Raw genomic sequence first — 12,931 nt, forward strand, 5'->3', positions numbered from 1 at the left:
CGGGGGCCGGCGGCTCTCTTCTTTTTGTTGTGCCCAAATCGAGAACTCTTGATTCCCAAATGGCTTAGAGCTCTTATTAGACCAGCGGGCTTTTCTCCCACACGCAAAAAAAAGTGAATTGCAAGCTTTCGGGCACAAACAGCCTTCATCGGGTACGGGAGGAAAAGATTGCAAAAGCTCTCCTAGGTGCAAATGAAAGTTCGTATTTCATAGGGTTTCACAGAGGAGTCAGTGATACCTAAAGGTATCCTTTCTGGACCAGGAGGTGACGCGTCGAGGGTGCGCAGGGGGGCATGTGCACCCCCCGACAGGCAGTGTTCCCCGCCTAGGCGAGGGGCAGGGGAAAGCACCAGCCGGGGAGCGGGGGCCCCAGGAGAAGTGATCCCTGCGGCTCCCTCACGGCCGATCACAGTGACCGGGCGTGGGGGGCTCCTCCGCAGCTGACTGTGCCAACCCAGGACCTCCCCCAGTCGGTGCAATGGGCTGCAGGGGAACCCCCGTCCAGTCAGCAACGGGGGGGGGGGCAGGTGCCTGCCCTGACTCAGGAAGTACCAGTCACCCGTGGTTTTAGATTTTTGCATTTCTTGTCTCAGATCAGCACGGCTACCAAGTACATCCCTGTCTTTTATTAGACACTTGCAAACACCATTTTTCTTTGTTCTCCAGCCCCTCCCGCCCCTTCCAGCTGTCCTGTACAATATGAATTTTATACCCTATGAGAAATTGTACCATCTTTGCCTCTCCTGTGCCTGAGGAAGAGCACATGTGTGCCCAAAGCTTGCCGATAAATGCAAAACCCTTGGTTCAGAGATGAAAGCTTTTGTTAGACCAGTGGGTCCCCACCCCTTTTGGCCATGACCCACTGCTAGGAGTAGAGTGCAGCGGGGTGTTGGCCCAGGGGTGGAGAACTCCCACCATGTGGCAGCTCATCCTTTGTGTGTAGCACCACCGGCATTACCCCCATGACCCTCATTTGAGTTGTGACCCGAAGTTGGGAACCGCTGTATTAGACCAACTAAGAAATCACACACACAAAAAAAGAACTTTTTCTGCAACTTCGTAGTTGAGCTGATAAAAAGTATCATCTCTGAACCAAGAGTTCTGGAGATGTGCATTTCTTTTTGTCTCAGAGCAGCACCCAAATACGTCCCTGCAAGGTATTCAAGAGGAGGCTGGACAAGCACCTCGTGGAGTTTGTTTGAACCCAGTTACCTCCTGCCCATGACAGGGGACAGGACTTGATAATCTTACAGGTCCCTTCTGGTCCTTCTATTCAATGATTCTATAATAAAGAACAATTTTGTTTCTAGTTATCTAGTTGGTCTCAGGGTGCAAATTATTGGGGAGTTCAGGGGGGCTGAGCAACCCCATAATTGACCAAGGCCCCCCCCAGAAGATTTGAAAATTATAACCTGAGGGTCTCTAATTTTATTAGGGCATCGTGATGGGCAGCCCAATTTTTTTGCAGAGCCCCCCAAGCGTCAAAGTGTAATTTGAACCCTAGTTGGTCTAATAAAAGATATCACCTGTACCACACTGACTGCTTGTACTTTTAGATGGACAGGGCCACAACCTTTATCCCTGTAATTTCTGAGGCAGCAAATTGATGCAGCGTATGCAAAACCCAAGTCATTCCCAGCAAGTTTTAACTGACTTTTGGGCTTGCTGTCAGTGCTTTCTTAGGACTGCTTGCCTCAAAATACGAGGGCTGTTCAAAAAGTATCGTGACTGATGCTGTAGGAAGCAAAATATTTTATTTACAAGGGTTTTGGCTTTGTGTCCTTCTAAGTATGCTCCTTCTGCAGCCACTCACTTCTCCCAGCATTTCTGCCAGTGTTGGAAGTACCTCTGGTAAGCAATTTCACAGATTTCATAGACATTAGGGCTGGAAGGGACCCCATAAGATCATCAAGTCTAGCCCCCTGCCCAGTTTGTGGAATCGCTAAAAGCTGCTCAGTCATATTTTGTTTTATGGTTTCCATATCACAGAATCTTTTTCCTTTCAAGGTTTTCCTTAGTTGAGGGAGGAGAAAAAAGTCATATGGGGCCATATCAGGTGAATATGAAGGCTGCGGCACTTGTGGGATATGGTGTTTGGCTAAAAATTGTTTCATCAGCTGTGCTGAGTGGGCAGGCATGTTGTGGTGAAGCATCCAAGAGTCGGACACCTACATTTTAGTCATTTTTCTGGTCATTTCATTCTCAAATCGCCAGTTAGAATTGAATTACATGAACCAGCAGAAATTCCAACTACTTCCGCTGTCTCACAGTCAATCGCCTATCATTTTGCACCAAACTGTAAACTGCTGCCACATTTTCATCATTTTGTGATGCCAAAGGGCATTGGGAAAGCTCATCACTTTTGACCAATGAGCATCCTTTAAACCAATGATACCATTCAAAAACTCTTGCACAGCTCATAGTGTCATGACCAAATGCTAGCTTAAGTCATTCAAATGTTTCACTTGCCATTTTCCTGATTTTCCTGCAAAATGTAATGCACACGTGTTGTTCTGGACACTGACATAATGAAAGGGGACACAAGACACACATGATCTTACGTCAACCACTGGCCACAGAAAACTGGGAAAACACCATGAGCTGCAAACCTGTCCAGAAGAGTCCCAGCATGCCCAGACATTCAGCAAAGCCATGCCCCCCCACACACCCAATACTTTGTACCAGTTTTTTTTTAATTTTCTGTCTTCCAAGCCACATTAGCCAAAACGAATTCCAAATCCGAGAGTCAGTCCAGAACCATAAGTAGCCATACTGCCAGCAAACATCCTCCACCCCACCTGGGGTTTCTGATGTTTCACTGCACACACAAACTCTGGTCTCTCAGACCAGGCAACTTTGAGCTTCCAATACGATAATTTCATATTTAAGACCTGGCAACACTGCTTCTCTCTAAGGTGGCTGCATGACTTCTGGGCAGGAAAGCCTCCTCCCTTCTCCAGGAGAATACAAAACACCAGCAAACGGTCTCTGTGCCTGAAGAAGGGTGTTTGTGCCCGAAAGCTGGCAAAGAACAATTTTTCCAGCCAGGGGCGATGCATAGGGGGTCCACACAGATGCATGTGCACCCCTTGAGCATGGCGGTGCACGCCCTGCAAAAAAGTGCTGCCAACACAGTGGTGCCTGTGGGTGGTTGCTGCTCGCCACCCCACTGCCAATTCCTGCTTACCGCTGTCACGCTCCTGCTGCCATGCTCCCACCGCTACTGTGCCCCACCAACCACTGGGGGCATGCGCTGTATGCTTCCAGCTACTGAGTTGATCTAATAAAAGATATCACATTTACCCAAAGAACACTGCCTGCCTTCTCATGTACCTGAGTGTGTCAGAGCCCCCAGCCCCTCTCCACCTGCAGGTTTTTCTACTGTTTGCATTAAGGAATGCTTTTTGGCTGAGCTTCAAATAAGGCAGGCTGCAAAGACTAAAGAGCTCATATTTTCTGAGAGATGTTTCCAAGCTGAAAAATGAAAAGGCTGTGAACAACTAGGCACACAGTGGCAGGGCCCTGTGCATGGATTAAATGCTTTTTTGATATCGTTTTATAGAAGCAGGATATTGGCTGCTGTGCTTCCTCTGCTTTACTTGTGGCAGGGTGCCTGCAGAAGGGTTCTTGTCTGACCTGCTCCCCCCATGCATCTGGAGATGGAGTATGCATAAAGTCATAGAGAAGCAGGGCTGGAAGGGACCTCTGGAGATCATCTAGTCCTGCCTAAGGCAGCATCCCTATTCAAGCCATCCCATACAACCCTATCCTCAACTCCACATAAGTTCTTCAACCCTGGCACAGCAAAGACCTAAAGCCCTAACCTGCCACAGGTAATGCAGGGGGACCAGGGTAGCCAATGTCCTGCTTCTATAAAATGTTGCCAAAGCACCTTCTCCACCCAGAAGGCACTGGGACTTTGTGCGCCTAGTGGTTCTTAACCTTTTCTTTTTTCTTTTTAGCCCCGAGGCCCCCCACCCCCTCAGAAAATACTAGCTCTTAGTTTTTGCAGGGAAAAATACTAGAGGGATTCTTCCCTCGCAAAAAATACAAAACAAAACAGGGGAGAATAGTTTGGAGGCTCCAGTTACCTGTTGGAAGTCCCCAGGTTATATTGTGCATCATGTTGTTCAGTGCTAATGTTGAGGGGCATCCCACGCAGTGCTCATGGTAAGAGGCATGTCTTAAAAGGACTTTAAGGCACCCCAGGATGCCATGGCACCCTGGTTGAGACTCACCAGCACAGTAAAGGTGGTTTTGCACTGTGTTGTAGCAGTTGAATAATAAACTTATTGCACTCCTCCCCTCCACCCCTCCGTCACCTCCGTGACCTCTCTCTACAAACTCTGAGGCTGCAATAAAAATTGCCTTTTGTACGTTATGTTCCAGACTGGGATGACACGTGAGAGAGTTCAGAAAGAAGTTGAGGGTGTGAAAAGAAGAGGTCAGACAGTTTTGCCAGCACCAAACACCCAGAAATCCTAAATCTGAGCCCAACTGTATCAAGAGTCTCTGCCTTGAAAGTCATGGGGCCTTTTTAAAAAGAAAAAATATCCTCAGTGTTTTTTTCTGTCTTCTGGTTTTCAAGCTCCTAGGGTTCACTCACTCCAAGTTTTCAAGCTTTTATTTTCTGCTCCAGTGAGAACAAGGAACTGTGTTTTTTTTAAAATCAAAGTAGAGGTAGTCATGCGATCTCTTTATTTCAGAATGTAGAGCTTTAGGAAAAATACCAAACTCCTGCTAGGCTTGCCATAAGGTTGTGCAAGTTTGCCATTCTGCTTGGAACCCAGCTTAATCTCAGTATGTGCAATCTGTGTTTACCGTAAAATACGTTTATATAGAATACACTGTGTTTCCCTAACACCTTTAACAGATTTAAATGTTACGCTGGAACTGCCTGTATTTGTAATAAACCTACCTGGTACAGATACCATGCAATAGTTATACAGTAACATCCTGTATTCCTTTGCATTTTGATACGTTAAACGATATGCCTGAAGGCCATTCATCATGTAACAAGAAAGGGAATCCATGGCAATTATGTAAACAAAGAGCATACAGACTTCATATTCTGTATATCACAGTATGATAAAGGGTATCTGCCACAAAGCACCTTTTTTTTTCAGAAATGAATTAGCTCTGGAGAGCAATGATACAAGGAAAGGAAAAATTAAAGTACTTAATGAGGCAAACATGCTTAAATTCAAACCTGTGAGCAGTTCCAGTTGATTCAAAGTTAAGCATGTGTCTCTGTGTTTGGACACTAAGGACTTCACAATTAGGACAAGGATGAGATATTTTTAGATGTCTTGCATGAAGAGGTAGAACTAATAACAAAGTTAAGGAAAACCCAACACTCATAGGAGCTTTCAAAAGGAAGATCCACATTTTCTAGGCTGTGTAGAGGGTTGGATTAGATGGAGAGAGTAATAGTCTTGCAACTAAGGAACCTGATCGAAAGGGGTAAAATCTTGATTCTAATGCTAGTTCTTCCACAAATTGTAAAATCTTGCACAGGTCACTTAATCTGTCTGTCTCCTTCCTTGTTACAAAGTTAAGGTATTTAGGCCAGGGGTGTCAGACAGCTTTTGGGCCAGATCTGACCCATGGAGCTTATGTGGGTCTCTGGGCCATCATGGGGCATGCATCAGCCCTAGCCCTGCCTATGGCACATGGGCTGGACCCTACATTGGAAGCAGCATAGGGAGTTGGTAGGAAGTGCATGCTGCATGCAGTATGTACACTGGATCAGCTCTGAGGCTGGTCTAGATGAGGTCATGCCAGAGCCAGCACACAGGGCCTATCTAGTAGAGACAAATGCAGCACATGCAGCCACATGCAACACAGGCCCTATGCCAGCTTCCTGTACAGCAACCACAGCTAGTCTAGCCTGCATCCCATGCCAGCCCCAGGACTCAATCTGTAGGGGCTGGACCTGGTATTACATTCAGCACAGGGGGCGGGGAGACAATCTGGGGCATGGGCTATATGTGGTGTCCCACTGGACCAGCCCTGTGTGCTCAGTCTGGCATGTGCAGGCATGTGCAGGCAGCCTGGGGCCCAACCTAAAGCCAGTGAACAGGCCTGGTCCAGCGGGATGCCACATGCAGCCTGCACCCTGGATTGCCCCACTGTGCTGCATGCAGCACCAAGTCTATCCACATGTCACATACAGCGCAAGCCCTGGAGTGGGACAAGCACATGCTGCACAGATGCTGCACATGGCTCAGGGAGTTGGTCCTAATCTGGCCGGCAGACTGGCCCAGCAACCCTCATATGGTCAGCAGGGCCAGATGTATTTGACACCCCTGATTTAGGCCAGGCCTGTAAGCAGAAATTAGGAAGCCCCATAAACTATGCTGGGGAAAAGTAGAGACAATTGTAAACTGAGCCCTGAAATGAATGAAAGTACAAATTAAATTGGTTGAATATGGCTGGAACATGCCTTTATTCTGCATATATTAGAGGTGAGATGCCATGGGAGGGAAGTCCCTGACTTTCTCCTTGCTATTTCTCCTCCCCAACATGCACACCTTTTCTTTTCGAACATTCTGTTTTGTCTTTGTACTGAAATTACTTTCAAATGCAGGAGCCTCAACCCAAGCTCCATCATTGGCAGCTAGGCAATTCTAAGAAAGGTAACTGTTTCCTGCAGTATTTGAAGAATGTAAGTGGAGCTTTAAGAGGGAACAAAAATTACATCAGTTAACACTACACTAATTGAGTGATTTATTTTTTAATGGATAAACTCTTGTGTTTTAGATAAAATTAGAATCATAGAAAACTAGGGTTAGAAGGGACCTCAGGAGCTCATCTAGTCTAACTCCTTGCTCAAAGCAGAACCATCCCCAACTAGATCATCCCAGCCAAGGCTTTGTCTAGCTGGATCTTAAAAACCTCCAGGGATGGAAACTTCACAACCTCTGTGGGTAACCTGTTCCAGTGTTTTACTACCCTCCTCATGAGAGAGTTTTTCCTAATATCTAACCTAAACTTCCCTTGCTGCAACTTGAGACTCTTCTTCTTCTTCTGTCATTTCCCACCACTGAGACTAGTCTAGCTCCATCGTCTTTGGAGCCACTCTTCAGGTAGTTGAAGGCTGCTATTACATCTAGAGGTGTCCTGATACATCGGTCCATATCATATCGGCATTCATAAAAGGAAAATTGACATTATCAGCAATCAGCTTTTTTTTGCTGATGTGGCCAATAATGTCACCAATAAATACATGTGCACAGCTGCAGTGTGCACACAGCCAGGAATGCAAGCTGACAACTTGGAGAGCAGAGTCCAGCCAGTAAGTCTGTGGGAGGGAAGGAAGGGGTATGGGGGGTGACTTAAGGCCCCTGCGGTAAGGGAAGGAGTGGGGCTGGGGCTGGGGCTGGGGCAGGGGCAGATGCTGCCCGGCAGGGTGCGGGGCAGAGCTGTGGCTCTTCTGGGAGGTGCAGAGGGGCGGGCTCCCACCACTGCACATACCCTTGAGGGAGACACAGGGAGCATGTGCCCCCCAGATCTATGCGTGGGGTAGAGGCAGGCTATCACTGCAGGCTGGGGGCCAGGGGCTGTGCTAGCCTCTTCCCAGTGGGGGAGCTACACTCAGGCTGGGTGGTGGCATGGGAGGGGTGGCTACAGGGGGGGCTATGGTGAATTTCAGGGTGGTGTAGCCCCCAGTGCTGTTGCTGCCCACCCTGCCCTAGCCTGAGCACAGGCCTGTCCCAGTCCTACCCCACTAGGAAGAAGCTGGTACGGCCCCTGGACCCCAGCCTGCAGTGGCAGCCTGCCCTGGTCTTGCACACAGATCTGGGGAGCACATTCTCCCTGTGCCTCCCCCCAGGGGTATATACAGCAGCGGGAGCTGCTCCCCCATCCCTGCCCCTCTGCGCCTCCCAGAAGAGCTGCAGCTCTGTCCTATGCCTTGCCTTGTCCTGCCCTTGCTGGGCAGTGCCTGCCCCTACCCCTGCCCCATTCCCTCCCTCACCATGGGGGCTTCAAACTGCTCCCCCACACCCCTTTCCCACAACAGACTTACCAGTATGCTAATTGACACTGCTCTCCAAGCTACCAGGCTGCATACTGGCAACCAAACCGGTATTGACTGATACCAATGGCAAATTTTTAACCAGCCATATCAGCCCAAAAAATCTTTATTGGTGTACCCCTGATTAAATCCCCTCTCAGTCTTCTCTTCTCCAGACTACATAAGCCCAGTTCCCTCAGCCTCTCCTAATAAGACATGTTCCCCAGCCCTCTGCTGAGCTCTCTCCAGCTTATCCACCTCCCTTTGGTAGTGGAGATCCCAAAACTGGATAGAGTACTCCAGATGTGGCATCACCGGTGCAACACAGAGGGGAATAATTACTTCCCTCCATCTGCTGGCAATATTCCTACTAATGCAGTCCAGTATGCTTTTAGCCTTCCTTGCAACAAGGAAACACTGTTGCAAATAGTGTTGTAATTCAAAGGTAGTGTTGTAATTTTTCCCTTCTGCCTATCTGTCCATTGGTTGAGGATCAGGAATTACGGTCTGAGCATTAATCTGTGTAGGTTAGATAAGGACTTCTATTGAATTTCACAGTGATTGGATTTAGTGGTTTCTTTTTTGTGATGACACCAACCTGTTTTGGCTTAATTAGAAATGCATGCATTAGGGCTCTACCTTATTGGGCATGATGCATATGTAGTCGCAACCAAATCAGTTTACAGCTTTTAAGCTTTTACAGTGCTGGCCACCCTGAAGGGCTGGGAACTAAATTAAGTTCCATGTTTACAAAACACATTTGGGGCTAAATTAGCTCTTTAGTTATTCATAGGTAGATGGTTAGAAATACATTAGCAGTGTGTTGTAAACTAGGATCTGTATGTAGCTCTGGAAGTACCGGTATGACACTCAGTTAAGTGGGGTGAGTATCTGGAAGAGGGGGCACTGTTCCCCCTCTGAGGGAGGTCTTTATTTTCTCCAAGAGATTCACTGGCTGTGGGTTCTCTTGGGATTACAGGTGACAAATTGCTTTTTAACAGGAATATGAGGCTAAGTACTTGAGACCTTTTCCAGATCTGGACCCTGGCAGTCTAATCTTTGCCTTTGCTTTCCAGATTGGTTTACTACAATGTGTTCTACATGCACATACACTTAAATGCCTCTCAGAAATTAAAGCTGCTGCACATATATATTGCTTGCTTCCTAAGTCCTGTTAGCTACATGGAATATGTTGCAATTGACAATTGCAATGGATTCAGATATTAACTCAGGCATTTGTTTCATTAATACAGCCTGTGAGCCTGATGGCAAAGCTGATGGGAGTTTTTCCATTATCTTTTGTGGGCCCTGGATCAGCTCCTTTCTGGCTTGTTTCTTACCTACCTGGTACAGCTTTCTTCATGTAGCACAACAATATATAAGTGGAGATGTGTAAATTAATGGTCCCTAAATGTGGTCATCTGGTGCAACTAGTGGGATGTTTTTAGTGGAAGGTGCTCATCTATGTTAGGATTTTAAACTGTTATAAATTGCTCTGGTATACAAGCACCTTTCACATAAAACTATGGTTGTTGCTTTCTCCCCAGAGGCAAACTCAGGGTCCCAAACATATGGATTCCCTCAGACTAATAAAACACTTAATCTCCTCCCAGATGTTTGCTAGAGATGAAGCATGATGGAGTTCAGCAAAGTGGGCGTCTGTTTTTGAGGGGAGGGCCTTGTCTCTGCTATGGAAAGATGCTCAGGAGTGTGAGCTGGTTAATTTTTGTATGTTCCTTGGGGCAAGTTATTGATGGGGCATATTTCCATAAATAAAAAATGCGGGGTGGGGTGGGAAGTTTGTTAAGCAATTGAGAGTGGAAAGGAGCATTTGAGGGGCCCAGATACTGAAATGAGGGTCTTCATCCATCTTCACCAGTCCGAAAGTCTTAGTGAGATGTGTCCTAAAGTAGACGTAAGGCCCCAGTTCTACACTATCTTGTGTCTATACAAAGTGGGTTCACACTGTTGCCGGATGAGACCACAGCAGTTTGTACTCACTTTACACATAGGTAAATGAAGTCAAGGTGCAAAGCTGCAAAGAATAAGGTCACAGAAAATCAACCATTCCAGGAATAGTATCACTCCAGTGATCACTTTTGAAACTTTTGTCCACACTGTGTATCTTGAAGAACCAATGAATGATGTTTCACGGTTTTTGGAAAAGTTGGGTGCTATGGGCCACATAGGTAGCCCATCCCTTACAACCCAGTCTTGCAAACAGCCGTGGATGTGAGGAACTTAGCTCATGAGTCGTTTGACTGTTTTCAGTGGGTCCATTTGCTCATATAAAGTTACAGGGCCACTTCCTTTCACTAAGCTGTTTGGGGCAGGGACCTATTTTTTAAGTATTTTTAAAGCTCCCAGTATAGTCTAGAATATGCTATAAATAACTTTAGCTAGAATGGCAGCAAGAATTGAAATATAGAAAAACTTCATTTGGGATGAATTTCAGTCCACAAATAGGTCACGTTTTGAAAAAGTTGGCTCTCTAGGCAAAAGGAAACTGCATTTTCCTCAGCTCTGAAAAAAAAAAGGCTTGAACATTCAAGAGTAATAACTGAACTTGAAATTGCTTAAAAATAACCATACAGAAATGAAAATGGATTAAGACTTGTACATATGTGAGTGTCAGTAAAGATAGCATTAAGGTAGAACATGCAACCATCATGCCAGTGCTACCCACATGCTTACCTTTAAGACTTCAGAGTTACTGCTGTTAGGCAGATCTGGTAGTGTTTGCAGGACCTGGGCCTTGGTAGGGTACAGGCTTACTCTGAATACATTTTTATTGCAACGGCATAAGTTTCATGATGCTCTTTAAGTATATCCAGGAGCTTTAAAAAATCAATCTTAAAATCTCTTCGTAACATTAACTGCTATAAAAGAAGATGTAGTGACACAAGAAATCATTAAGTACCATAAACCATTTTAATGTACCTCCCTCTGGTAATCATCTGGAGAGGATGTTCAGAGATGTTGAGTGTGTCTCAAAGGTGCAGGGGAAAGGCTTATCATACCACTTCAATGAGCATGTATAAGATAAAATTGGAATATTTATCATCACCACTCAGAGGCTCCAATAAATAATGATGTTGCTGTGCTAGACCCTGTACAAATATAAAGCGAACAGGCTCATTCCTTCCAGAAAAGGAAACTTGCCTAGCACAGGGGCCCAATTCTCTATGACTGCATTTTGATGTAGTTTGTACTTGTCCAACATAAGTAAGAAGACCAGTGCATCATGTTGTATGTGTATGAATGAGAACATCATGGGGAAATGTCGATGGGGAATTGAGCCTACAATGAGCTGACCATGGAATGCTTCAGTTTATTTCATTGGGGGCCACTTGTATGCATTTTGCTTGAGTGAATAAGAGCTGCAAGATCTGGCTCCAGGAGATACCGATGTAAGCATGCAAGGGTGAAAAAACTATCCTAGATGCTGTCAGTATGAGCCTCCTGGCATACTCAGTGAAGTGTGTGAGTAAACCCTTACCGGATTGGGGCCCAAGGACACTTCATGCTTTGCAAGGAGCAGAGTTAACATTCAACATTCAAGTCTATCACTTGTATTTCTTGACATTTTAGCAACTGTATCTGTTACCTTAATGTTCATGAAAGGTGTATGAATTTTAGGAGATCACTGTGTTCTTACTGGTTTGTAGTGGGGTTTTTAGTTTTGTTTTGTTTTTAATGTTTATTCCTTACCATTTTAGCAAAAGGGTTTTTTAATTCTCTTTATGAGAAAAGATTTTTTTTTCTTTTGGCCTGTTCCATCTGTAATATTCTCCAAGATTGACAACACTTATAACTATTCCCCCAGCTCCCTTGTTTATCTCAAATTCATTTGAAAATGCCTGAGACTCCATTCAGGGTCTCTAAGGCATGATTTGGAAATTTAAAAAAAAAATCCTTTTGGAGGTTGTGTGGTTTCTCTTTGGTTTTGTTTCTTCTTAGACAGCTACAGGCAAACGTTGTGTCCATTCACTATGGAGCTGCATCGTGAATGTTAAGCTTGGCAAATGCAACACCCTCCCCTTTCTCTCTCCCCCTTCCCTCCTTGAAAAGAGACAGCTCTGGGTTTAAAAGTTTATTTTAGCTTTGATTGTGTGTATGTGCTATATGCATGTTAATCAGCCTTCACAATGCATCCTTGTGATAAGCCAAAGAATGCAGACTTTGGCTGTGGGGTTTCTTTCTTTCTCTTTTTTTTTCTTCCTTTCCCTCCCCCTTCAGGTAATTGTGATAGGAGGGAGAGCTTGCTTTAATTAATGTAGCTTGTGTGTGTTTTAGTGAGGGGAGAGTTGGGTGATTTACAGTGCAATACTTTTTATTTACAAGCAAGCTCAAAAGTGAATTTAGCCATATTATGGGCTGTAGGTGAAAGACTGAATGGGTTGAATCACAGCCAGCACCCCTTTAATTCAGTCACATTTTGGAGCTAGTTTCTACAGCAGGAGGAAACAATGCCCTGGTTATTTGGCTGCCTGCCACTCTACATGCAGAGAATCTCATAATGACCATGAAATTATTTTTTCCTTGTTCTCAACCCTGCAAGGGAAGCAGAGGGGTTTCAAGCCCACTTGGAATCCCTGAGCAGTGGCAGTTGTTTTTTGTTGTTGGTTTTTTTTTTTGTTTGTTTGTTTTTTTGGCGGGCGTGGGGTGCATCCATTACTCTTTTTAAAAGGTTTTCCCAGGAAACAATTACACTTCCCAGTTGGTGTCTTTAAGTGGTCTCATGGCTCGTGCCTGGTTTTTTTTTTTGGTGGGGGGGGGGGTACCATCTTTTCTCCCAGAGGCAAATCATGAAGGAAAGGGAGTTTTAGGTTTGAGGAGAGAGGAGGCTGCAACTCAATTAACCAGCAGCTTCGTCTGCTGCTAGTAGTAGGGCTAGCTGGACATTGGCCCCTG

The 12,931-nt window shown here is 45.5% G+C and overlaps 1 long non-coding RNA gene across 1 annotated transcript in view; it reads right to left on the reverse strand.

Moving 5' to 3' along the window:
- The window catches only part of LOC109321590, a 15,950-nt gene extending 9,936 nt beyond the window's left edge, over positions 1–6,014 (reverse strand). The window contains exons 1-2 of the long non-coding RNA XR_002104094.1: positions 6,003–6,014; positions 4,332–4,335 (exon numbers count right to left, since the gene is read on the reverse strand). This is a non-coding gene — a long non-coding RNA (uncharacterized LOC109321590). The remainder of the gene's footprint in view (positions 1–4,331; positions 4,336–6,002) is intronic.
- Between the last annotated feature and the right edge of the window lie 6,917 nt (positions 6,015–12,931).

The sequence above is a fragment of the Crocodylus porosus genome, unplaced genomic scaffold, assembly GCF_001723895.1.
Source record: "Crocodylus porosus isolate Cpor-Errol unplaced genomic scaffold, CroPor_comp1, whole genome shotgun sequence".
NCBI classification, from domain to species: domain Eukaryota; kingdom Metazoa; phylum Chordata; order Crocodylia; family Crocodylidae; genus Crocodylus; species Crocodylus porosus.